Genomic DNA, 24587 nt, shown 5'->3' with positions numbered 1-24587 from the left:
GCGTTTTTTTTTTTACGCATTTATAGTGCAGCTTTGTCACAGAGCTACATGCAAATCCATATGCCAATGAAATCAATGACAATCCTGAAGTTTTGTGCACGTTACTTCTTTTCCCTTGCAGATGTAAAACTGCAGCATGTCAATTATTTCAGTGTTTTTTCACCCCATAATGCATAGAAAACGCATGGAAAAACGCATGCAAAAAAAGGCACAGAAAACGTGGCAAAAAATGCATGTTTTTGAGGGTTTTTTGCCAAGAGATGCAGATGTGGGGCAGTGGTAGGCATACGTAAAGCTTCCAAACTCAAACTTTTTTTGTTGTTTATTTTTAAAAAAAAAAGAAAAAAAAAAAAAAAGGTCTGTTTGGCCCGAAAACCGAGCATCAGGTTCGCTCATTTCCACTCCAGAGAACTTGATGTTCCTTTGTCCACTGTGCCCAATATAATCAAGAAGTTTACAACTCCTAGCACTGTAACTCATCTCCGTGGAAGTGGTCGGCAAAGAAAATATTGAGGAAAGGTTACAATGCAAGATAATCTGGATGGTGGATAAGCATCCCTAACCAAGTTTCAAAGAAATTCAAGCTGTACTGCAGGCTCCGGGTACATCAGTTAAGCATGAACTTTCCGTTGACATTTGAATAAAATGCTATGACTGGGGACACAGGAAGACACAACTGACACAGACAAAGCTACACTGCAGTTTGCCTAAATGTTAGTAAGTCAAAAATCCATTTGGGAAAGTGTCTTGTGGACAGATGAGACCAAGATAGAGCTTTCTGGTAAAGCACATCTACTGTTTACCAAAATCAGAATGAGGAGTGCAAAGAAAAGAACACAGTACCTACAGTCAAATATGGTGGAGGTTCAAAGATGGTTTGGGGTTATATTGCTGCCTCTACAACTGGGTGCAAGGGATCATGAAATCTGAAGATTAACAATGGATTTTGAGTATCAATGTGGTGCCTAATGTCAGAAAGCTGGGTTTGTGTCTTAGGTCATGGATCTTCCGGCAGTAGAATGACCGCATCGGTGAATAAAGCTTATTTGTTGAAAATCAATGCAGCATGATATATCTGTATTATAAATGGGCCATTGTTTCAGTGCACATGACCCTTTTCATTGGCTCAGAGGAATGACAGACAGTATGTATGTTGCTCAGCAATGCTGTGCACCGAAACGTTGGCCCATTTCTAATACCAATTTCAACAAATAAACTTTATCCACTAAGTACTATTGGATTGTCTCTTACAATAATTGTAAAAGTGGCCAACCTGTTCAAAACTGCTATTTGGAGCAGGAGTCTTCAAATAGGAGAGACCTGGGGCAGTTTACAAAAGAAGAGTGGTGCAGAATTCCAGCTGAGAGGTGTAAGAAGCTTGTGGACGGGTATAGGAAGCGACTGATTGCAGTTATTTATTCCAAAGGATGTGCAACCAAATATGAAGTTGAGCGTGCCAATAATTTTCTCCAGCCCATTTTTGGGGTTGTGTGTAAAATAATGTGCAATATGCCTTTTTTTACTCTCAGTTTTTCTTTTTTGTTCCAATACACATAAAGGAAATAAGCGTATATAACAAAACGTGTGATTGCAAAAATTTTATGGGATAAATACTTCATTTTCTAGATCAATTTCAAGGGTGCCAACACTTTCAGCCATGGCTGTATGTGACTATGCCCGTCCCAGGACCCCTCTATGAGCCCAGACACAAGCTGCTCCGTTATACGTAGTCACTGCCAATGTTGAGGACATGATTCTAAAGCAGGCTTTACACGCAACGACATCGCTAACGAGATGTCGTTGGGGTCACGGAATTCGTGACGCACATCCGGCCTCGTTAGCGACGTCGTTGCGTGTGAAACACACGAACGACCATTAACGATCAAAAATACTTACCATATCGTTGATTGTTGACACGTCGTTCTAATCCCGATTATCGTTGCTGTTGCAGGACGCAGGTTGTTTGTCGTTCCTGCGGCAGCATACATCGCTATGTGTGACACCGCAGGAACGAGGAGCATCACCTTACCTGCGGCCGCCGGCAATGAGGAAGAAAAGTGGTGGGCGGGATGTTCGGCCGATCTCTGCCCCTCTGCTTTTATTGGGCAGCCGCTTAGTGACACCGCTGTGATGCTGAACAAACCTCCCACTTAAAAAGGAGGCGGTTCGCCGGCCACAGCGAAGTCACTAAGCAGGTATGTGCGTGTGACGGGTGTAAGCGATGTGCGCCACGGGCAGCGATTTGTCCGTGACGCACAACCGACGGGGGCGGGTGCTTTCACCAGCGACATCGCTAGCGATGTCACTGTGTGTAAAGCCCGCTTTACTTTCATTACATTGATGGACATTCACCTGAATGCGGCTGTGTAATGCTACAAAGTGGCCATAATGGAAATTCTGGGCTGTCTGTGGCTTTCCACGGCAAAAAGCAGTCTCTTGGCAGGAAAGCCTTTTCTAATGTCTGATCATAAAGTAGTCAACGCAGTGACGCAACATCCGACTCCATCAGGAGCGGGGACATCGGCCTCATCAACAGACTGCCAACATCTGCTGCACAATTTACAGAACGGCTCACAATTTATAAAAAACAACGCTTCGTTTTTCCTACCTGTCACCATAACAAACATGACATAACTATGGCCACACACGCCTGAGTATGGAGAATGGCCCAGGTTATATGGCTGATCCAAGAGCGATTTCACTTTACGGGAGGATCAACATTGGAGAAGAGGACTGTTTCTTGGTCAAGTAAACTTCTTTATGAAACTTATTCCACATTGGGGGGAAAAAAAAATCTATTTTTTTTCCATAGAAGCAGCTACACAGTTGTCTATGGGATGTGTTTGGTATAGTAACTCATCCTTATCTAAAGGGATCCTGTTCTCTCGGAATCGCTGTTAGGCTCGGTTAACCCTAGAACGCACAACCATAGAAATCTACCATAGAAAACAAGTAACCTAGCAGGTCTGCGAGGCCCCATGTATGCGTTCCAGGGTTAACACTAGAAAAAGGATTTTTCTCAAGAAATTTCTTGAGAGTCTGAAAGATTAGCGCATTTGCGGTCAAAAAACGCACCGAAAACATGCGTTTTTAGTGCGTTTTTTTCCACGGGTTGGTCCCTGCGCTATTTTACCATTATCTATGGCAAAAAACACAGGTACATGCAGAAAACAAGTGACATGCACATTCTTTTTCTCAAGAAACTCTGCAGAAAGCATGTTCTTGAGAAAAAGAAAACGCAGTGTGCGCACAGCTTTTTTTTGTTTTTCCCTTAGGTTTTGCTGGGATATGTCTGCAGAAAGGTTACAGCCATTTTCTCAAGAAATTTCTGCAGCAAAAATGCGGGTAAAAACGCAGTGTGTGAACAAGGCCTAAAAACGCAGTGTGTGAACAAGGCCTAAAAACGCAGTGTGTGAACAAGGCCTAAAAACGCAGTGTGTGAACAAGGCCTAAGGACGGTCTAGGGCTGGATATTACCTTATCAATGATCTAGAAGTTGTAGATTAAATAGTGGAAGAACGGAGAAAATAATGTCCTAATCACATTGTGTTCCCCGCTCCATTGCAGCAGCTGGGCGCAGCACTGAGCAGGCACTGCCGTCCTTCCCACCGTGCCCAATGCTCACTTGGTGGAGTCCCGAGAATGTGCCAAATGGGGCATCTATAGTGAACAGTGGGCATGACTGGAAGAACAGCGGTGACTGCGGCAGAGGAAGCATTCTCACATTCACTGCGCCCTATGTCTATGTACCATCACTTACCTCTAAGGAAACAGGCTGCCTTTAAGTACATGGTGACACTTGACCCCGATCTTCTGCACTGGATAGTCACATACACTGTAATTCTCTAATACATACATGTACTATTGCTGAATATCTCCAATTGTATACGAACAGCAGTGGTAAAAAATGAATCCTTATTCTTTATAGAACAGCAGGTTAGGCACCAACATGAAGTCTATTCTGCCCCTCTATAAGCCTCCAGACACCATGCCGAATCCCAAAGGAAATGATGCCGCGTCTCATCAGCTGCCAGATCACATAGGTATTACTTCTAGACATAAACTGGTGCCTGCGTCTCCTCCGGCACATGGAGAGCCTATGTGTCCATACTATACCACATCATGTATCAGGACTAGCTACATAGGGTTCATATACTGCAGTGTGCACAGGACCTTATTGTTGGCACTGTGCCACTAATACTCGACTTAAGAGCGTTTTCCAGAAGACAAAACAATCAGTCACGAATACATCTGTAGACGCACGCCAACATGGCGGTATCTGTATATTAGGAGGGTGCTGTGCACAACATTTACAGTGCAATCTAATTAAGCCATACATTGCCTCTGTGGAAGATCTAATACTTTATTTTAGCAAAATATTTACTGCTTCCCATTGCATAGTGTTGGTGCCACAGCTTCCATGCAATGCTCCATACAAGCTATGGCCCTGACCATGTCAGACACGGTCTCTTCTGCTATCTGGAAAAATAGGCTTTGTTCATGGAGTTATGGAAACTGAAAAGTAAAAGTCTGCAGTAACTATATGACTACAGACTTATTACAGACTGACGAGTTGTACATACTAGGGAATCCTGACAGTGTGCACATTGCACAGTGTTAGACCCCCTTCACACGTCTGTGAAAATCACGCAAGTGTTTCATGGACGTGTCAAAGGTTAGTTTTCCCCTCCGTGAGCCGTGTTTATGGCACATGTTTATGGCACACGTGTGTTCTCCGTGATAACTTTCACTCACCTGTCCCTGGCGTCGCTGTCCGTGGTGCTGATCTTCGGTCTCCGGTCCTGCCGACTCCCCGCTGCTGCTGCTGCTGCTTCCGGCCACAGTGAAGTGAATATTAAATGAGCATAATGAGCGGCGGTCGGCAGCAAGTGACAGCAGCGGCAGAGACAGCAGGGCTGGAGAAGGTGAGTAAAGATTTGTTATTTTTTTTCTCTGACACGTGAGTTTTCTCCAGCGCGTGTCACACGGGACCGCATCCACACTACATCCGTGTGGTCCGTATGCGGGCCGTGTGACACCCGTGATGCCGGAGAAAACGTGGACATGTCTACGTGTGGAATACACAGACACGTGTATGCTCCACACGTACACACGGTCCTTGGCAAAACACGCACGTGTGCGCAGACCCATTGATTTTAATGGGTCTACGTGTGCCCGAGTCTCCGGTACGTGCAGGAATGGACCAAACACGTACCGGAGACACGTGCGTGTGAAGGGGGCCTTACAGAGTGACTGCAGACTTATCAGTTCTAAAAACTGAAACAAAAAAAAAAAAAAAAAAAACAACTTTAATTCTATTCATACGCTATCCTCAAACTGTGTCCACCTGAGATAACAAAAAGAAAAGGTATCCCACAAGCCACTGCTCTGTGCCTTATTACATTCACCAGTATGATCGTAGATCGTACACGTAAGAAGGCTAGTAATAGTGAGGGTCTGATGATATAAGACTTACAGACTATCGGTCCCCAAAGAACAGTTAGCAAAAGAAGTGTTAGTGGGGGCAAATCCTCTTTAAAGTGGTCTTGTCACTACAGATGCTATCAACCAATATCCGAATAACCTTTTTTTTAGGGGTTGCTGTACCAATGCAAGGTAGACTGTAGGGCGACTAAGGTAATCCAATACAAAATGTGGCAGTAATGTACGAGGGGCTGCTGATAAGTCTTTGGCTTTGTGACTTTTTTTGGTTCTATGGTAACAAATGTTACATCACATAAAATCCTCATGTGTCTAATATACGGTCGGTTTTTAAAATTTTGTTTGTTGCTAATGGCAACAGTGTTCTACACAGTGGGAACACAAGATGGTGGAGTCTAATAAAATTCTTGTTTCTGCAAGGAAAGTCCGAGAAGGATATTCATGGTGATATGTCACAGACGAAGGGAATTTTGTTACTTACCGTAAATTCCTTTTCTTCTAGCTCTTATTGGGAGACCCAGACGATTGGGGTATAGCTACTGCCTCCGGAGGCCACACAAAGCATTACACTAAAAAGTGTAAGGCCCCTCCCCTTCTGGCTATACCCCCCCGTGGTGTCACGGGTTCTCCAGTTTTAGTGCCAAAGCAAGAAGGAGGAAAGCCAATAACTGGTTTAAACAAATTAACTCCGAGTAACATCGGAGAACTGAAAAACCGTTCAACATGAACAACATGTGTACCCGCAAACAACAAAAAAATCCCGAAGGACAACAGGGCGGGTGCTGGGTCTCCCAATAAGAGCTAGAAGAAAAGGAATTTACGGTAAGTAACAAAATTCCCTTCTTCTTCAGCGCTCTATTGGGAGACCCAGACGATTGGGACGTCCAAAAGCTGTCCCTGGGTGGGTAAATAAATACCTCATGTTAGAGCTGCAAAACAGCCCTCCCCTACGGGGAAATCACTGCCGCCTGCAGGACTCTTCTACCTAAGCTGGCATCCGCCGAAGCATAGGTATGCACCTGAGAATGTTTGGTGAAAGTGTGCAGACTCAACCAGGTAGCTGCCTGGCACACCTGTTGAGCCGAAGCCTGGTGTCGTAGTGCCCAGGACGCACCCACGGCTCTGGTTGAATGGGCTTTCAGCCCTGAAAGAACCGGAAGCCCTGCAGAACGGTAGGCTTCCAGAATTGGTTCTTTGATCCATCGAGCCAGGGTGGCTTTAGAAGCCTGCAACCTCTTGCGCGTGCCAGCGACAAGGGCATCGGAACGGCGTATGGGCGCCGTGCGGGAAATGTAGATTCTGAGTGCTCTCACCAGATCTAGCAAACGTAAATCATTCTCATACCGGTGAACCGGATGAGTGCAAAAGGACGGTAAGGAGATATCTTGATTAAGATGAAACGAGGATACGACCTTAGGGAGAAACTCCGTAATGGGGCGCAGCACTACCTTGTCCTGGTGAAACACCAGGAAGGGAGCCTTGGATGACAGAGCTGCCAGCTCAGACACTCGCCGAAGCGATGTGATCGCAACGAGAAACGCCACCTTCTGTGACAGGCGAGAAAAGGAAACTTCCTTCAGAGGCTCGAAAGGCGGCTTCTGGAGAGCAACTAGAACCCTGTTCAGATCCCATGGATCTAACGGCCGCTTGTACGGGGGTACGATATGACAAACCCCCTGCGGGAACGTGCGCACCTTAGAAAGACGTGCTAGACGCTTCTGAAAAAACACGGATAGTGCTGAGACTTGCCCTTTGAGGGAGTCGAGCGACAAGCCCTTTTCTAACTCCTATTGTAGGAAGGAAAGAAAAGTAGGCAATGCAAATGGCCAGGGAGACACTCCCTGAGTAGAGCACCAGATTAAGAAAATCTTCCACGTTCTGTGGTAGATCTTAGCAGACGTGGGCTTCCTAGCCTGTCTCATGGTGGCAACGACCCCTTGGGATAATCCTGAAGACGCTAGGATCCAGGACACAAAGGCCACACAGTCAGGTTCAGGGCCGCAGAATTCCGATGGAGAAAACGGCCCTTGGGACAGTAAGTCTGGTCGGTCTGGTAGTGACCACGGTCGGCCGACCGTGAGATGCCACAGATCCGGGTACCACGATCTCCTCGGCCAGTCTGGTGCGACGAGTATGACGCGGCTGCAATCGGATCTGATTTTTGCGCAGTACTCTGGGCAAGAGTGCCAGAGGTGGAAACACATATGTGAGCCGGAACTGCGACCAATCTTGCACTAAGGCGTCTGCCGCCAGAGCTCTGTGATCGCGCGATCGTGCCATAAATGCCGGGACCTTGTTGGTGTGCCGAGACGCCATTAGGTCGACGTCCGGCACCCCCCAGCGGCAACAGAGTTCCTGAAACACGTCCGGGTGAAGGGACCATTCCCCCGCGTCCATACCCTGGCGACTGAGGAAGTCTGCTTCCCAGTTTTCTACGCCCGGGATGTGAACTGCGGATATGGTGGATGCTGTGTCCTCCACCCACATGAGGATTCGCCGGACTTCCTGGAAGGCTTGCTGACTGCGCGTCCCTTCTTGGTGGTTGATGTATGCCACCGCTGTGGAGATGTCCGACTGGATTCGGATCTGCTCTCTTTCTAGCCACTTCTGGAAAGCTAATAGGGTAAGATACCCTGCCCCGATTTCCAGAACATCGATCTGAAGGGTGGACTCCTGCTGAGTCCACGTCCCCTGAGCCATGTGGCGGAGACAAACTGCTCCCCACCCTGACAGACTCGTATCTGTCGTGACCACTGCCCAGGATGGGGGCTATGACAATGAGGTGGGAATAAGCCACTATTGCAGAGAGTCCTCGGCCGTCAGGGAAAGGGAGACTTCCCTGTCCAGGGAGGTTGACTGCCCGTCCCATTGGCGGAGAATGTCCCATTGCCGTTGGCGCAGATGAAACTGCGCAAAGAGAACTGCCTCGATGGCTGCCACCATCTTCCTTAGGAAGTGCATGAGGCGCCTTAAGGGGTGCGACTGGCCTTGAAGGAGAGACTGCACCTCTGTCTGCAGTGAACGCTGCTTGTTCAGCGGAAGCTTCACTATTGCTGATAGAGTATGAAACTCCATGCCGAGATACGTTAGTGATTGAGTCGGAGACAGATTTGACCTTGCCAAATTGATGATCCACCCGAAAGTCTGGAGAGTCTCCAGCGTAACATTCAGGCTGCGTTGGCATGCCTCGAGGGAGGGTGCTTTGACGAGTAGATCGTCCAAGTACGGGATCACCGGGTGTCCCTGAGAGTGCAAGACTGCTACCACTGCTGCCATGACCTTGGTGAACACCCGTGGGGCTGTCGCCAGACTGAATGGCAGAGCTACGAACTGAAGATGTTCGTCTCCTATCACAAAACGTAGAAAACGTTGGTGCTCCGTAGCAATTGGCACGTGGAGATAGGCATCTTTGATGTCTGTTGAGGCAAGGAAGTCTCCTCGAGACATTGAGGCAATGACGGATCGGAGGGATCCCATCCGGAACCGCCTGGCGTTCGCATGCTCGTTGAGCAGTTTCAGGACCAGAACAGGACGGAAGGAACCGTCCTTTTTTGGAGCCACAAAGAGATTGGAGTACAAACCCTCGCCCTCGTTCCTGAGGGGGGACAGGGATCACCACTCCTTCTGCTCTTAGAGCGTCCACCGCCTGCAGCAGGGCATCTGCTCGGTGGGGGGTGGGGCCGTTCTGAAGAATGGAGTCGGAGGACGAGAACAGAACACTGTCCTGTGCACGTGAGCACAATGTCCGTCACCCACCGGTCTGTGACCTGTGGCAGCTAAATGTCGCCAAAGGCGGGGGAGTCTGCCATCAACCGCGGATGCGGAGAGAGAGAGAGAGAGAGAGCTGAGAGTCCTGAGGAGACCGCCTTGGTAGCGGTTCCTCCGACTGCCTTCCTTGGGCGTGATTGAGCCCGGCCGGAATCTGAGCCCGTCTGAGGTTTTGTAGCCCTTTTGCACGAGGACAATTGGGACCTGCCGGAGCTTGAGAAGGACCGAAACCTCGACTGTACTTTTAGGACAGTATTAACAGGGTAAGTCGCAGTGCAGACATTGCGGGATTACGGACGCCTCTGCGGTACAGATGTCCCTGTGCTCAAGGCCAGCTGCGCAAGAACAGCTGAAAAGGTTAGGTTGCCTATACGGCTGTGGATGCCGGAGCAACCGACACGCCGATAGCTTCCTAGACAGATTTCAACCAGAGTCCATCTGTCTGTGAATGGCATCTTTAAGTGAAGCCCCATCTCCAGTGCAACTATGGCTCTAGATGCAAGCCTGGAGATTGGAGAATCCACCTTTGGACCCTGGGTCCAGCGCTGACCACGTCAGGGGAAAAGGGATAACGTGTATCCTAAAAACTTTTGGAGAAGACGCTTATCTGGTAAGCGTGGTGTTCCTGGACTGCTTCTCTGAAGTCAGCGTGGCCAGAAAAATACTCAATATCTGTGTGAGATACTGAAAAGGGACTTCTCCTGTTCGTCTCCTATCTCCACTGGGGGAGCTGAGGGAGAAAGATCCAACCTTCCATTGATGGACGGTATAGGATCATTCCGTTTTATGGCGTTACCACCCGGTGTATCCGGATTGAGAGCGATGTCAGTATCAAAGCCCTGAAGAGCTGCCTTTTGGTCAAGTAGATTGCCCATGGCCTGTCTGGACTGCAAGTCTCTATATTATGACTACTCCGTCCCTGTCCATGGACAGGGTTGACAGGTGGTTTCCTTGGCCACAACTAGTAGAGACCCCGGCAGACGAAGTGCTAGAGACCCCGGCAGACGACGTGCTACAGGGGAGCATGCACACAATGGGACGGTGTCATGAACAGCATCCCATGTAGTAAAAACAGCACTGAAAATCTGTGTTGCTTTTTTGCCGCTGCCGACTAGCTATCTAGAAGTATATAGCCAAGATTGGTGACCGTACAGTGCAATGTATAGCATACAGGCATAAAGTACAAATGACCACTGCAGCACAAGCAATACAAGCAGCATAGAAGCCTGTGCCCTGGCACCCCTGCTCTTCTGCTGCTGTATACTAGTCATCTAGGGGAATATAGCCCAGAAGAGTGACCGTACAGTGCAATGTATAGCATACAAGCACAAGTACAAATGAACACTGCAGCGCATGCAATACAAGCAGCATAGAAGCCTGTGCCCTGGCACCCCAGCTCTTCTGCTGCTGTAGACTAGTCATCTAGGGGAATATGGCCCAGAAGAGTGACCATACAGTGCAATGTATAGCATACAAGCACAAGTACAAATGCACACTGCAGCCCATGCAATACAAGCAGCATAGAAAAAAACCTGTGCCCCAGCACCCTTGGTTTTCTGCTGCTGTAGTCTAGCCATTCCAGGAGAATATAGCTAAGACTAGCGACTGTACAGTGCAATGTATAGCATATAAGCATAAACACAAATGAACACCTCAGTCGTGCAATACAAGCAGCATAGAAAGCCTGTGCCTTAGCACACCTGCTTTCCTGCTGCTGATGTGTCGCTCCCCAAGCGGGCATATAGCGACCTATGCAGTTAAAAACAACACATGTACACACTGCAGTTATATTGTGGTCAGCACTATGTGTGCCGCTTACCGCCCGCCTATAAGCGGGTGTATGATCGCCACCGTCCTGCCTTGGTGCCGAAAGTCCGAGCTCGGACTGCAGTAATGGCTGCCGGCTTCTTCCCCAGCTCATGTGAGGAGGGGCGGGCCGTGGGCGTGCCCCCAAGGCAGAGCGGGAATCCGGCGTCCGACAGTGTGCAGTGAGAGGGCTGGAGCATGTAAATAAGGCTCCAGCCCTCGGCGCTGCTGATTGCTCAGCGTCTGTCCCCTTCCCTGAGTGACAGGGAGGGGGCGGGAACGAAGCGGCACTAGGCCGCAGAAGCCGGGGACTGGATTTGTAAGCGCCGCCGCCGTAAAAGCGCGGTCGGCGTCCAGTCCCCGGCGAACTACAAGTCCCAGCCGCGCCGCCGCTCCCGGAGCGTCCGGCGCGGTAGTTCCCAAAACACAAAGTCACTCAGCAAAGCTGCAGTGACTGTAACCCATTACTGTCCCCGGCGCACTAGCACACCCAGCAAGTCTGGAGTGTGCTGTGCCTGTGTGTACGGGGACACAGAGTACCTGTAATGGTGCAGGGCCATGTCCCTGAACGGTACTCCAGCTCCGTATCCAGCAGGTTCAAATGGGTCTGTGGATGGAGCCCGGCGTCAGAGCTTTGAGGCCGGCAGGATCCCACTTCCTCAGAGCCCCTCAGGGGGATGTGGAAGGAAAGCAGCATGTGGGCTCCAGCCTCCGTACCAGCAATAGGTACCTCAACCTTACAACACCCTCAACGGGTGAGAAGGGAGCATGCTGGGGGCCCTATATGGGCCCTCTTTTCTTCCATCCGAAATAGTCAGCAGCTACTGCTGACTAAAATCTGTGGAGCTATGCATGGATGTCTGACCTCCTTCGCACAAAGCTTGAAAACTGGAGAACCCGTGACACCACGGGGGGGTATAGCCAGAAGGGGAGGGGCCTTACACTTTTTAGTGTAATGCTTTGTGTGGCCTCCGGAGGCAGTAGCTATACCCCAATCGTCTGGGTCTCCCAATAGAGCGCTGAAGAAATTGGGCGATCAATGCTCTTCATATTCCACAGTTAAGAACTGGGTTGCCAAATTTAAAATGGGCCACTTCAGCACCAATGATGGGGAACGTCCTGGACGACCGAGAGTGGTTGTTGTTCTGGAGATCGTCGATGCTGTGCACAACCTCATATTGGAGAATCCATAAATTTCAGCTAAAGCAATAGCAGACATCATGGGGATTTCCCATGAACGTGTTTGTGTCATTATCCATGAACATTTGGACATGAGGAAGCGATCTGCAAAGTGGGTCCCCAAATGCTTGACAACAGATCAGAGAAGCATGCGAGTGAAAACTTCCCTGTCCATTTGTCAGCGTTTCCAGACTGAAAAGAACTTCCTGGATCAACTGGTCACTATGGATGAGACCTGGATTTATTTGTATGACCCTGAAAACGAGGAGCAGTCAAAAGATTGGAGGCACAGTGGTTCTCATCCAAAGAAGTTCAGCGTGCAAAATTCAGCCGCTAAAGTGATGGCATCGGTTCCGGGATAAGGAGGGCGTGCTGCTAGTGGACTACTTTCAAAAGGGTTCCATCATCAATACAAGGTATTACATTGAACTTTTGGACCAATTGAAGGCAGCTCTGAAGGCCAAAAGGCGCGGCAAGCTGTCCAAAAGAATCTTGTTCCTGCAAGACAACGCCTCCGCTCAAACTGCACAAGTGACCACAGCAAAACTGGCAGACATGGGCTTCCAGCTGGTTGACTACCCACCTTATTCACCAGATGTAGCTCCCTCCAACTATCATCCGTTTCCAAACCTGAAGAAACACCTCAAGGGTACCAAATTTCACACCATTTCTGACGCTGTGGCTGCTACAGATGCCTGGTTTGAGGCACAACGTAAATCCTTTTTGCTAGGCTTACAAAACTTGGAATACCAGTTTAAAAAGTGTGTTGTCATCAGTGGAGAGTATGTGGAATAAATGTAAAGAGTTATCATCCTATCTCGTTTCTTTCTGGGTAAAGCCAAAGACTTAGCAGCCGGTCGTATTTTGTTCTCTTTTAGGCTGCAATCACACAATGTGACTGCAATGGGGTTTTTCTGCAATCATTTCAAGGATGCATTATCTTACCGCGATTTACCTTTGTACTAAGTTGACAAGTACACTGACAGCCCCACTGGACCACTTGGTGCACCAGTACCAGTGAGACTGCAGGAGGCCGATGGCACAGAGGGGCAGGTGCTGAATTTCATGTACAACACACAATTAGCACACTGTGTATGGTACATAGTGGGCACCGCAGCATGATGATGGGAGAACAGTGCTCGGAGCAGGGGACCCATTACACAGGATATGCCATCTAATCTGCAGGCAGCATGTGACAGCGGGAGGAAATTACCAGATATGTAGCTTTGTAGAAAAAGAGTTCATATTATTCAGATGGCAGTGCTGGGATACAATTTTCAACTTATTTTGGTCCACGTGTCCATTTTCGTTCATTAAAAAGGTTTTTTTCAAGCTTCTCCTAAGCATTAAATAGTGTAACGCTAACCGCCCTCGGGTGCCGGCTGCGGCTGCTCAATATTTTTTCATGGACTCATCGATTTGAATGGGCAAAACTGATCAATGACTCGGATCAAAACAAGTTGTGCTTCAATTTGGTCATGTGACCATTGCATAGAAAAGTTAAGGTGGTGTCACACATAGCGACGCAGCAGCGATCACGACCAGCGATCTGACCTTATCAGGATCGCTGCTGCGTCGTTACATGGTTGCTGGTGAGCTGTCAAACAGGCAGATCTCACCAGCGACCAGCCCCCAGCAACGCGTGGAAGCGTAACTAAGGTACATATCGGGTAACCAAGGAAAGCACTTCTCTTGGTTACCCGATATTTACCTTAGTTCCTAGCGTTCGCCGCTCTCACGCTGCCAGTGCCGGCTCCCTGTTCCTTGCACTCCTAGCCAGAGTACACATCGGGTTAATTACCCGATGTGTACTCCAGCTACGTGAGCAGGGAGCCAGCACTGGCAGCATGAGAGCGGCGGACGCTAGTAACTAAGGTAAATATCGGGTAACCAAGGAAAGGGCTTCTTGGTTACCCGATGTTTACCGTGGTTACAGCTTACCGCAGGCTGCCAGACGCCGGCTCCCTGCATCCTGCTCGCTTCAGTTTGTTGCTCTGTCGCTGTCACACACAGCGATGTGTGCTTCACAGTGGGAGAGCAACGTCCAAAAAATGAAGCAGGACATGCAGCAACGACCGGCGACCTCACAGCAGGGGCCAAGTCGTTGCTGGATGTCACACACAGCGACAGGACGTCGCTTCTACGTCACAGAAAATGGTGACTTAGCAGCGACGTCGTTGTCGCTATGTGTGACACCACCTTTACACACTGTAGTCTATCAGTTAAAGTAAATGGATACGTGTGAAAATCAGACATCTGCATATTTGCATTTTATTGAATGAAAGTTGTGCTCATTCTGGGGTCACTAGTCCAGTGGGCGGGGCTGTGACTACTCTAACTATTCATCCAATAGTAATTGTGTCCTGATTCACTGTCATCCTCATTATACGCATTACGTTTAGGGATTTCCTAGCGGATCAGTTAGGTCCTTGGCCAGGATTTGCATGGAAATAGGCCGGTCTGTGGAATTTCTCTAATGCCCCTTTCTATTCCTCCACCACTTCACAGTGATAAATTAGAGGACCTCCAATGAAACTGGTGACAGTGTCAGAGATGGAGATATTGGACTGAGTCCTTCTAGAGACAGATACTGATACGAGAGGTACTGCACTAATGGCAGCCTCATACCTGCACTACAGGACCGCCCGTCCAGAGTCTTCCTCCGCAGATTGTAGAAGAGTCCTAAATTAAAAAAATAAATAAATATTAGTTTGCAATTGTCAGATATGTAAGATACTTCCCTCTCATCCCCAGGAATGTAGCCCATACACTTCTAAGTCCAGGGGGTGGTCCTAGTCCGTGATTGACAGCCATTTCTACATATTAACCACGGTCTACCGGGCACAGAAATCTTTGCTATATATTAATAAGTCCATGGGGCGAACCTAAACCTTAATTTTAGTCACTGATTAGGATACCCATGGACTTCTAAGCCCAGTGGGCTGTCCAAACTACGACCGACCTCATGCAGAAATGGCTGTCAGTAACGGATCAGGACCAGCCCTGGACTTACAGAGAGCAGGGATTCCTGGCAGTTACATATTCTGGTGACAACCTCGGCGCCTCCTGCTCCATAACATGCAGGCACATTCTCATGGTGACAGGCGGGATTCATGGCATCATATGTGGTTTACCAACAAATGTAAACAAGTAAGCTGCATATTCCCAAGTCATCATCCTCAAACCAGTCACACAGGCCTCACACCCTGCATGTCAAAGTCATGCCGTCACATTATGGGATGGGCGACATAGCAATATGATGAGATTTCTTTTCCGATGAGACGTGCTAAAAACAGAGCAACAGCAATGTAGTCTAATCAGCCGTGACAGGGGCTTCTGAGAGCAGCAAGAAATCCAATAAATGTGACAAGTGTGACTGTCACCGGGTCCAGGAACATTGTGGGGAAGCCACGGAGCGCGGGGCCACGCAGGGCCAGAGACGGGGAGTGGGCACTACCGTCCTGTATATATGAGGAGACAGTTTCTACAAGTAACCTCACTGCACCAGCATAATACATTGCTCTTTACTGTGTGCACTTGTCCCTAAGGTAGTGGGACCTGATCAAATTGGGGCTCTGAAGAGCGCCGCCTGAATGGAGTGAAGGTCAAACGTGTCCCCCCGGATCCATTCACCCTCTGTGTGGGTGCAGGAGGCAGTGAGGGCAGCGCCCGGCCAGCTCTGGGAGTCTCACTGAGAATGAATGGGTCCGAGGAGACATGTTTGACCTTCGTTCTTCAGTGCCTTATTCTCAGGGTCAGAGGATGTCCCACCGATTGGGAAGTTATCCCCTTCCTTATGAGTAGAGGGTCATTTCTGATCTTAGTACACACAAGTTCACTATGGGTATAAACACTGATACCCCCACAGTTGTTGAGAACAGGGGTCCTAAAGTCCCCTGTGTGAATGGAGTGATAGCTTATGTGTGGCCACTTTTAGGCTATGTGCGCACTAGGCGTTTTTACCCGCGGTTTTGCTGCAGAAATTTCTTGAGAAATGTTTGTAATCTTCCTGCAGACATTTCCCAGCAAAACCTATGGGGAAACAAAGATAGCTGTGCACACACTGCGTTTTTTTCTCAAGAAAATTGTTTGTGAAGATTTTCTTGAGAAAATGTGCATGTCACTTCTTTTCCGCAGGTACCTGCGGTATACCCCCGGTATTTCACTCCATTCACTGTAATGTAATCGCGAAATACCGGGGGTATACCGCAGGTAGCAAATGATGTGCAGCATACCCTCGATATAGCCGCGGTTTACCTGCGGTAATGTTCATCGCTGCCTGCGGTTTTGCAGGAAGTGATGTCATTATGACAGAAAAGGAAGCGGAGCAGAGTAAACACACACGTCACACTCCCTGGACGCCGCACAGAAGCGCTTCCGTGTGACCTCCAGGTGCCCGTGCAGTCTGTCCCGCTCCAGCCCCGCGGCTGCCCGCCCTGCAGTGTGTCAGTGTCTGCCCGCAGTATCAGCAGCTTGTCACCCTGCAGTGCGTGCAGCCGCGGGGATGACGGGCACTGCTGTCAGGAGGTTAGATGAGATCATTACCTGCTGTGACGATCTCCTGCCTCCTGATGTCACTGCCGTCTATGCCCGCGGCCCGAGACTGTCACTGGCGGTGACATCACTGGCTCTCGTGATACTGCTGAGAACGCGGCGGGCATAGAAGACAGTGACAGCGCTGATGGCAGGACTGCAGGAGATCATCACAGCAGGTAATGATCTCATCTAACCTCCTGATGGCAGCGCTCGGCATCCCCTGCAGTGACCTGGGCTGACCTCATGATGTTAGCTCAGGTCACTGCATTACTCTCCCAGCCAATGGGGAACCTTCTGTTCTTCATTGACTGGGACAGTAACTATGGTATGGATCGTCGTGGGACCCCCCCTTATTGGATTACGTCGGACCCGGATTTGATGGTTCTTGTCAATAAATTTGTGAAAGAGGGAATGTGGGGAGTGTTTTTTCAAATAAAACTTTTTTTGTTGTCTATTTTTTATTTCTTACTGACTGGGTTGGTGATGTCGGGTATCTGATAGACGCGTGACATCACTAACCCCAGGGCTTGATGCCAGGTGGCATTACACATCTGGCATCAACCCCATATATTACCCCGTTTGCCACCGCACCAGGGCATCGGGATGAGTTGGGGCGAAGCGCCAGGATTGGCACGTCTAATGGATGTGCCACTTCTGGGGCGGCTGCAGCCTGCTATTTTTAGGCTGGGGAATGTCCAATAACAGTGGACCTCCCTAGTCTGAGAATTTCAGACCCCAGCTGTCCGCTTTACCTTGGCTGGTGAGCCAATTTGGTGGGGGGAGACCCCACGTTTTTTGTTTCAAATTATTTATTTAATGTAAAATAACAGCGTGGGGTGCCCTCTGTTTTGGATTACCAGCCAAGGTGAAGCTGCCAGCTGAGGTCTGCAGACTGCAGCCGTCTGCTTTACCCTAGCTGCCTACACAAGATGGGGGGACCTCACGTCTTTTTTTTTTTTTTTTTTTTTAATTATTTATTTTTTTGGCTAAATACAAAGCTAGGCACCCTTTAGTGCCACATTAAAGTCACTAAAGGGTGCCAGCTTAGAATATGCAGGGGGGTGGGACATGATATATGTCTTTCTCATCTATTATCTATCTATTCATCTATGCATCTTTCCCTCTATCCATTATCTGTCTATCGATTATCTATCTATTATCTATATTATTTATTGCAGTTAAGCATAAAAAAAACGCAGGGACCAATCTGCGGCAAAACCCCATGCGTTTTTCCTGCGTTTTTTTTTTACCGCAGGTGCGGTAATCTTCAACTCCCAGAAGTCTCTCACGAAATTTTCTTGAGAAAAATCACTTTTCTAGTGCGCACAAAGCCTTAGGCTATGTGTGCACGTTGTGTACAGTCACTGCAGAAATTTCTGCAGCGATCTGAAGAGCACACGTGCGCTTCAAATCGCTGCAGAAAATGTCCGTAGAGAAAAAAAAAAAAAAGCCGATTCCATGCGATCTGAGTGCAGCTCCTGCCATAGAGCAGGGGCTGCAGGCAAAGCGCACGGAAGAAGTGACATGTCCCTTCTTAGAACGCGCGCTTCGGGCAGCAGCCGAAGCGCTGCACTCTAATACGCCACGTGCGCACGGCTCCTGCATAATCTTCATAGATTATGCAGAGGACGCATGCAGTAAGGCTATGTGCGCACGTCGCGTAAAAACATGCAGTTACGCTGCGCTTTGTAGCACAGCGTAACTGCATGCGTCCTGCGTCCCCTGCACAGTCTATGGAGATTGTGCAGGGGCCGTGCGCACGTGGCGTTTAAGAGCGCAGCGCTTCGGCTACTGCCGAAGCGCTGCGCAAAAAGAAGTGACATGTCACTTCTTTCCTGCGCTTTGCCGGCAGCTCCTGCTCTGTCTATGGCAGGAGCTGCAGGCAGAGCGCATGGAATCGGCGCTCACTACGGACATTTCTGCAGCGATCTAAAGCGCACATGTGCTCTTCAGATCGCTGCAGAAATTTCTGCAGGGCTTGTACGCAACGTGCGCACATAGCCTTACGCTGCGCGACAAAGCGCAGCGTAACTGCATGTAATTACACAACGTGCGCACATAGCCTTACTGCTCATGTCCTGACCAGCCCATACTAATATAGAGTCCCCCTCCCAAACACAAGCACACCACAGTACTCACTACCGAGCGTCCCTTTAAGGAGTGGCCCATGAAGACAATGAGAACACTGCAGCTCAATACACTTTTATAGGTTACAGCCTATTGTCACATAAGAGATGATCTCATGTTTATTCACAAAAGCCCAACATTAACATTTACACCCTGACCTATAAACACAAAAGATTGTTAGAAATGACAAGTAACAGATGCTGACTCCCTGCATGCCACTCAATGGCACGGTGCGGGTATGGCAGTGCGGGTATGGCAGTGCAGGCTCCTGCCCACAGCAATACCGTTCTCTCTACAGATCTGATGTGCAAGTCGTCAGAAATGGAACATAGAAGCCATATGTAAATCAGGCTGGCAGTGCACTGGAGCGCGTGTGCACCTGGAAGGAGCAGGCCACGTGCACAGCCACGCCACAGTGCACAGCCACGCCACAGTGCAAAGCCACGCCACAGTGCAAAGCCACGCCACAGTGCAAAGCCACGCCACAGTGCAAAGCCAGCCCAATCCGCACACGGTGCTACGTTCCAATCCTCGCACCGTTCAGTTCCAATTTGCTTTAAATATAGAAGCCGAGCTGCAGAATCCAGGAGCAGCCACTAGATAGTAATCACATGTGCGCAGTCCGGCACTGGCTACATCCAGCTACCGATCTGTCCTAAGGATGGGTCATCAATACGGGGAGCAGGGACACTCCTTCCCCAAACTCCTGGGTCAGCTCATACAGAATACAGGCAGACTTCAAAAGACTCCTTATAAAAGCTGAGATTACAACACATGAACAGCCCAGGAGGCTCCCAGCCAGGATAGCCCTGCATGATACGACATGTAAATGTACACATCCGGATAATGGGGGAGGACGATAAACCGCAGACTACAGAGCCAGGTACACCCCTCCAATACTCCACATAACTGGACGGCCAGAAAACAAGACAAGTGTTATGTCTGGAAGTGCGCCTGAAACTACAAGAAAACCACATATGTAGACAGAACATAAGGGGATTCCCAGGATAGAGATATTTATTAGGCTAGGTTCACATTTCCATTGTTTTGCATCAGTCACCTGCGTTGCTTGACGCTCGTGACGCGTTGTACAACGGTGATAAGAATTGAAATTCATTGTCCCAAGAAAGCGGATTCTGTTGTAAAACGAGTGATCGTTCACAATCAGCTGATCACTCTCATAAGGCGGCCGCCGGGCGATCAGCTGATCGCTCTCATAAGGCGGCCGCCGGGCGATCAGCTGATCGCTCTCATAAGGCGGCCGATCAGCTGAATCGCTCTCATAAGCTGGCCGCCGGGTGATCAGCTGATCGCTCTCATAAGCTGGCCGCCGGGTGATCAGCTGATCGCACTCATAAGCTGGCCGCCGGGTGATCAGCTGATCGCTCTCATAAGCTGGCCGCCGGGTGATCAGCTGATCGCTCTCATAAGCTGGCCGCCGGGTGATCAGCTGATCGCTCTCATAAGCTGGCCGCCGGGTGATCAGCTGATCGCTCTCATAAGCCGGCCGCCGGGTGATCCGCTGATCGCTCTCATAAGCCGGCCGCCGGGTGATCCGCTGATCGCTCTCATAAGCCGGCCGCCGGGTGATCCGCTGATCGCTCTCATAAGCCGGCCGCCGGGTGATCCGCTGATCGCTCTCATAAGCCGGCCGCCGGGTGATCCGCTGATCGCTCTCATAAGCCGGCCGATCAGCTGATCGTTTGGCCGCTGAGAGAGCATACGCAGTGAAATGAAAAGGATTCCGCTGCTCAAAAAACGTTACATGCTGCGTTTCTGCCGCCCGATGATCAGTCGTTCCACGACTGATCCGTCGGGCAGTGGATGCAACGCAGCGTCATCAGTCACAATCCACCGCTCATACAAATATATGGGAAACAACGGAATCCGCCAAACAGATTGCATTATCAGAGCGGCGGATTGTGACTGATAATAAACAACGAAAATGTGAACCTAGCTTAAGTATTGATTATATAGCGCCATTAATTCCACAGCTCTTTACAGACATCATCACTGTCCCCATTGGGGCTCACAATCTAAATTCCCTATTAGTATGGTCTTTGTAATGTGGAAGGAAGCCGGAGTACCCAGAGAAACCCACACAAACACAGGGAGAACATACAAACTCCTTGCAGATGTTGTCCTTGGTTGGATATGAACCGAAGACCCCAGCACTGCAAGACTGCAATGCTAACCACTGAGCCACGGTGGTGCCCAATGTACAGGGCTCACCACTGAGCCGCCATGCTATGCTGCCAAATGTGCAGTGCTAACCACTGTGCCACCATGCTATCCATTGTAGATTGCTAACCTCTGATCCACTGTGCAGGTCTAACCAAGGAGCCACCATGCTGTCCAATGTACAGTACTGAACAGTCCACTGTACAGTGCTGCCCATTGTAGATTGCTAACTACTGAGCCACCATGTTGCCCACTGTACATGCTAACTAATGAGCCACTGTGCAGCCCACTGTACATGTTACCCACTGAGCTACCGTGCTGCCCACTGTACAGTGCTAACCATTGAAGATTGCTAACTACTGATCATTGTGCAGGTCTAACCAAGGAGCCACCGTGCTGCTGCCCACTGTACATTCTAACCACTAAGCTACCATGATGCACTCTGTACAGTGCTAACACTGCGCCACAGTGCTGCTTATTGTACAGTGCTAACCACTGAGCCACCGTGCTGTCCGTCATCAATGTGTAACGGGGCACCCTGATGATTTCACATGACACCCCCTCCCTTGCTTCTGCTCAGTAATGTCCCCTGTACCCAGCTAGGAGCCCATGACAGCTGTCACACAGGTGTGGAGCGGTGTGTGGCCCTTCCTGCAGGTGCCGGGCACCATTATTTAGGGACCACGTCTGCAGCCTTGGAGGACACGCTGCACGATGGAGCAAGACGTGCTGCTGACACCGTCCATAGCCACATGTGACGGCAGAGCACGGCTCCGGGCAGGAGGGACAGGGCAGCCACAGGTCCAGGAATAAGGGGGAGCTCCGGGCTGGAGGGACAGGGCAGCCACAGGTCCAGGTATAAGGGGGGCTCCGGGCAGGAGGGACAGGGCAGCCACAGGTCCAGGAATAAGGGGGAGCTCCGGGCTGGAGGGACAGGGCAGCCACAGGTCCAGGTATAAGGGGGGCTCCGGGCAGGAGGGACAGGGCAGCCACAGGTCCAGGTATAAGGGGGGCTCCGGGCAGGAGGGACAGGGCAGCCACAGGTCCAGGTATAAGGGGGGCTCCGGGCAGGAGGGACAGGGCAGCCACAGGTCCAGGTATAAGGGGGGCTCCGGGCAGGAGGGACAGGGCAGCCACAGGTCCAGGTATAAGGGGGGCTCCGGGCAGGAGGGACAGGGCAGCCACAGGTCCAGGTAAAAGGGGGGCTCCGGGCAGGAGGGACAGGGCAGCCACAGGTCCAGGTATAAGGGGGGCTCCGGGCAGGAGGGACAGGGCAGCCACAGGTCCAGGTATAAGGGGGGCTCCGGGCAGGAGGGACAGGGCAGCCACAGGTCCAGGTAAAAGGGGGGCTCCGGGCAGGAGGGACAGGGCAGCCACAGGTCCAGGTATAAGGGGGGCTCCGGGCAGGAGGGACAGGGCAGCCACAGGTCCAGGTATAAGGGGGGCTCCGGGCAGGAGGGACAGGGCAGCCACAGGTCCAGGTATAAGGGGGGCTCCGGGCAAGAGGGACAGGGCAGCCACAGGTCCAGGTATAAGGGGGGCTCCGGGCAGGAGGGACAGGGCAGCCACAGGTCCAGGTATAAGGGGGGCTCTGGGCTGGAGGGACAGGGCAGCCACAGGTCCAGGTATAAGGGGGGCTCTGGGCTGGAGGGACAGGGCAGCCACAGGTCCAGGTATAAGGGGGGGCTCCGGGCTGGAGGGACAGGGCAGCCACAGGTCCAGGTATAAGGGGGGGCTCCGGGCTGGAGGGACAGGGCAGCCACAGGTCCAGGTATAAGGGGGGGCTCCGGGCTGGAGGGACAGGGCAGCCACAGGTCCAGGTATAAGGGGGGGCTCCGGGCTGGAGGGACAGGGCAGCTACAGGTCCAGGTATAAGGGGGGGCTCCGGGCTGGAGGGACAGGGCAGCTACAGGTCCAGGTATAAGGGGGGCTCCGGGCTGGAGGGACAGGGCAGCCACAGGTCCAGGTATAAGGGGGGCTCCGGGCTGGAGGGACAGGGCAGCCACAGGTCCAGGTATAAGGGGGGCTCCGGGCTGGAGGGACAGGGCAGCCACAGGTCCAGGTATAAGGGGGGGCTCCGGGCTGGAGGGACAGGGCAGCCACAGGTCCAGGTATAAGGGGGGCTCCGGGCTGGAGGGACAGGGCAGCCACAGGTCCAGGTATAAGGGGGGGCTCCGGGCTGGAGGGACAGGGCAGCCACAGGTCCAGGTGTGGGGAAATCTCGGGGGGCTGCGGGCACAAAGCACCCGGACACTCAGGGGCAGTTACAGGTGTCAGAGGTGAGTGTCCTATCAGAGGGTGGATGACACCACACAGCAGGTCTCCTGCGGCCGCCCCGTGAGAACACGGCCCTATACTGCGGGGGATGGTGATGGACGCGCAGCTATAACCCGGGGCATCTGGTCACAGGTCACGGTCAGGCTCAGTGTCAGCCATACTGACCACAAGAACAAGGCAGGACAGGGAGGCCGGCCCGGCTCCACCTCGCCCCTGGCATGGAGGGGGTTACACCGCCGCCCCCCACACTACACAGCAGTGCGACAGAACAACTCAAACTTCATGAAAACTTCCTCCCTGCGGTCACCACTCACCTCCGCCCGGTCTCCTCCTCAGCGCTTGTCCCCTCCGCCCGGTGCCCTCCTCAGCGCTTGTCCCCTCCGCCCGGTGCCCTCCTCAGCGCTTGTCCCCTCCGCCCGGTCCCCTTCTCACAGCCGGTCGCCTCCGCCACCGTACTCGTGCCCCCACCACCCTCCCTAGCCGAAGCCACGCCCAACGCATAGGCCACACCCCTTCGAAAAGCATTTTAAACAGCAACCGCCGCCATGCCGTGAGAAAGCATGCAGAGGGCGCGACATTTGTACCAGCCAATCACAGGGCACGAGGGAGGAGCGCTGCGCTGTGATAGGTCGGCGCCGGTTCTCGTTGCTGGGGGCTCAGTGTCGCGGTGGCTCTGCCGGTGCTCCGTCCGGTCCCATAAATAACGTGCTGATAAAGAAGAGAAAGTAGTTTGTGGTTGTTTGCGCCTCCTCGTCCTAGTGATGTGATCTGTGCAGGAGAACCGCACTAGTTGTGGGCTTTGTGCACACGTCGTGTTTATGATGCTGGTTTTCAGACTGGAGCATTTTTCTGCGTTTGTTTCCACTCATATCACAGCAGAAACCGCAGTACAAAAGAAGAGTGTATATTGTTTGCTACAGTTTCCAACCAGTTTGTTTCATTCATATAGAAAAAAAGCCGTGAAAACGGAAGGTGTGAACACTGACAGAAGATCACTATGGATTATGAAGAGCGATTAGTTTTTGCTGAAATTTTGAAAAAGCATGACATATGCACAGTACATCCATCACCTATGCTCCTATGTAGCATATGATGCACTCTTTTCTTTTGAGCTCACCCCTGCTGTCACCCCACCCTTATGTCACCTGTATCGCCACCCCGCCTATCCCCTGCCATCGCCCCACCCTTGTGTCACCCCTCTCCTCAGTACACACTTGTCACCTCTATCAGCTCGCCTCACCCCTGCCGTGAGCCTATCCTTGTCACCCCTG

At 50.9% G+C, this 24587-nt stretch overlaps 1 protein-coding gene across 2 annotated transcripts in view; it reads right to left on the bottom strand.

The window, feature by feature from the left end:
• Positions 1-23731, bottom strand: part of GPSM2 (G protein signaling modulator 2) — a 146264-nt gene extending 122533 nt beyond the window's left edge. For both annotated transcript variants that reach the window (XM_075322045.1, XM_075322046.1), the window contains exons 1-2: positions 23631-23731; positions 14824-14877 (exon numbers count right to left, since the gene is read on the bottom strand). The gene's annotated coding sequence lies outside the window, so the exon portion shown is untranslated. The remainder of the gene's footprint in view (positions 1-14823; positions 14878-23630) is intronic.
• Positions 23732-24587: the final 856 nt, after the last annotated feature.

Source organism: Anomaloglossus baeobatrachus, chromosome 8 (assembly GCF_048569485.1).
Source record: "Anomaloglossus baeobatrachus isolate aAnoBae1 chromosome 8, aAnoBae1.hap1, whole genome shotgun sequence".
NCBI lineage: Eukaryota > Metazoa > Chordata > Amphibia > Anura > Aromobatidae > Anomaloglossus > Anomaloglossus baeobatrachus.
The sequence above is the reverse complement of the archived record's forward strand: the minus strand, read 5'-3'. Positions and strand labels throughout refer to the sequence as shown.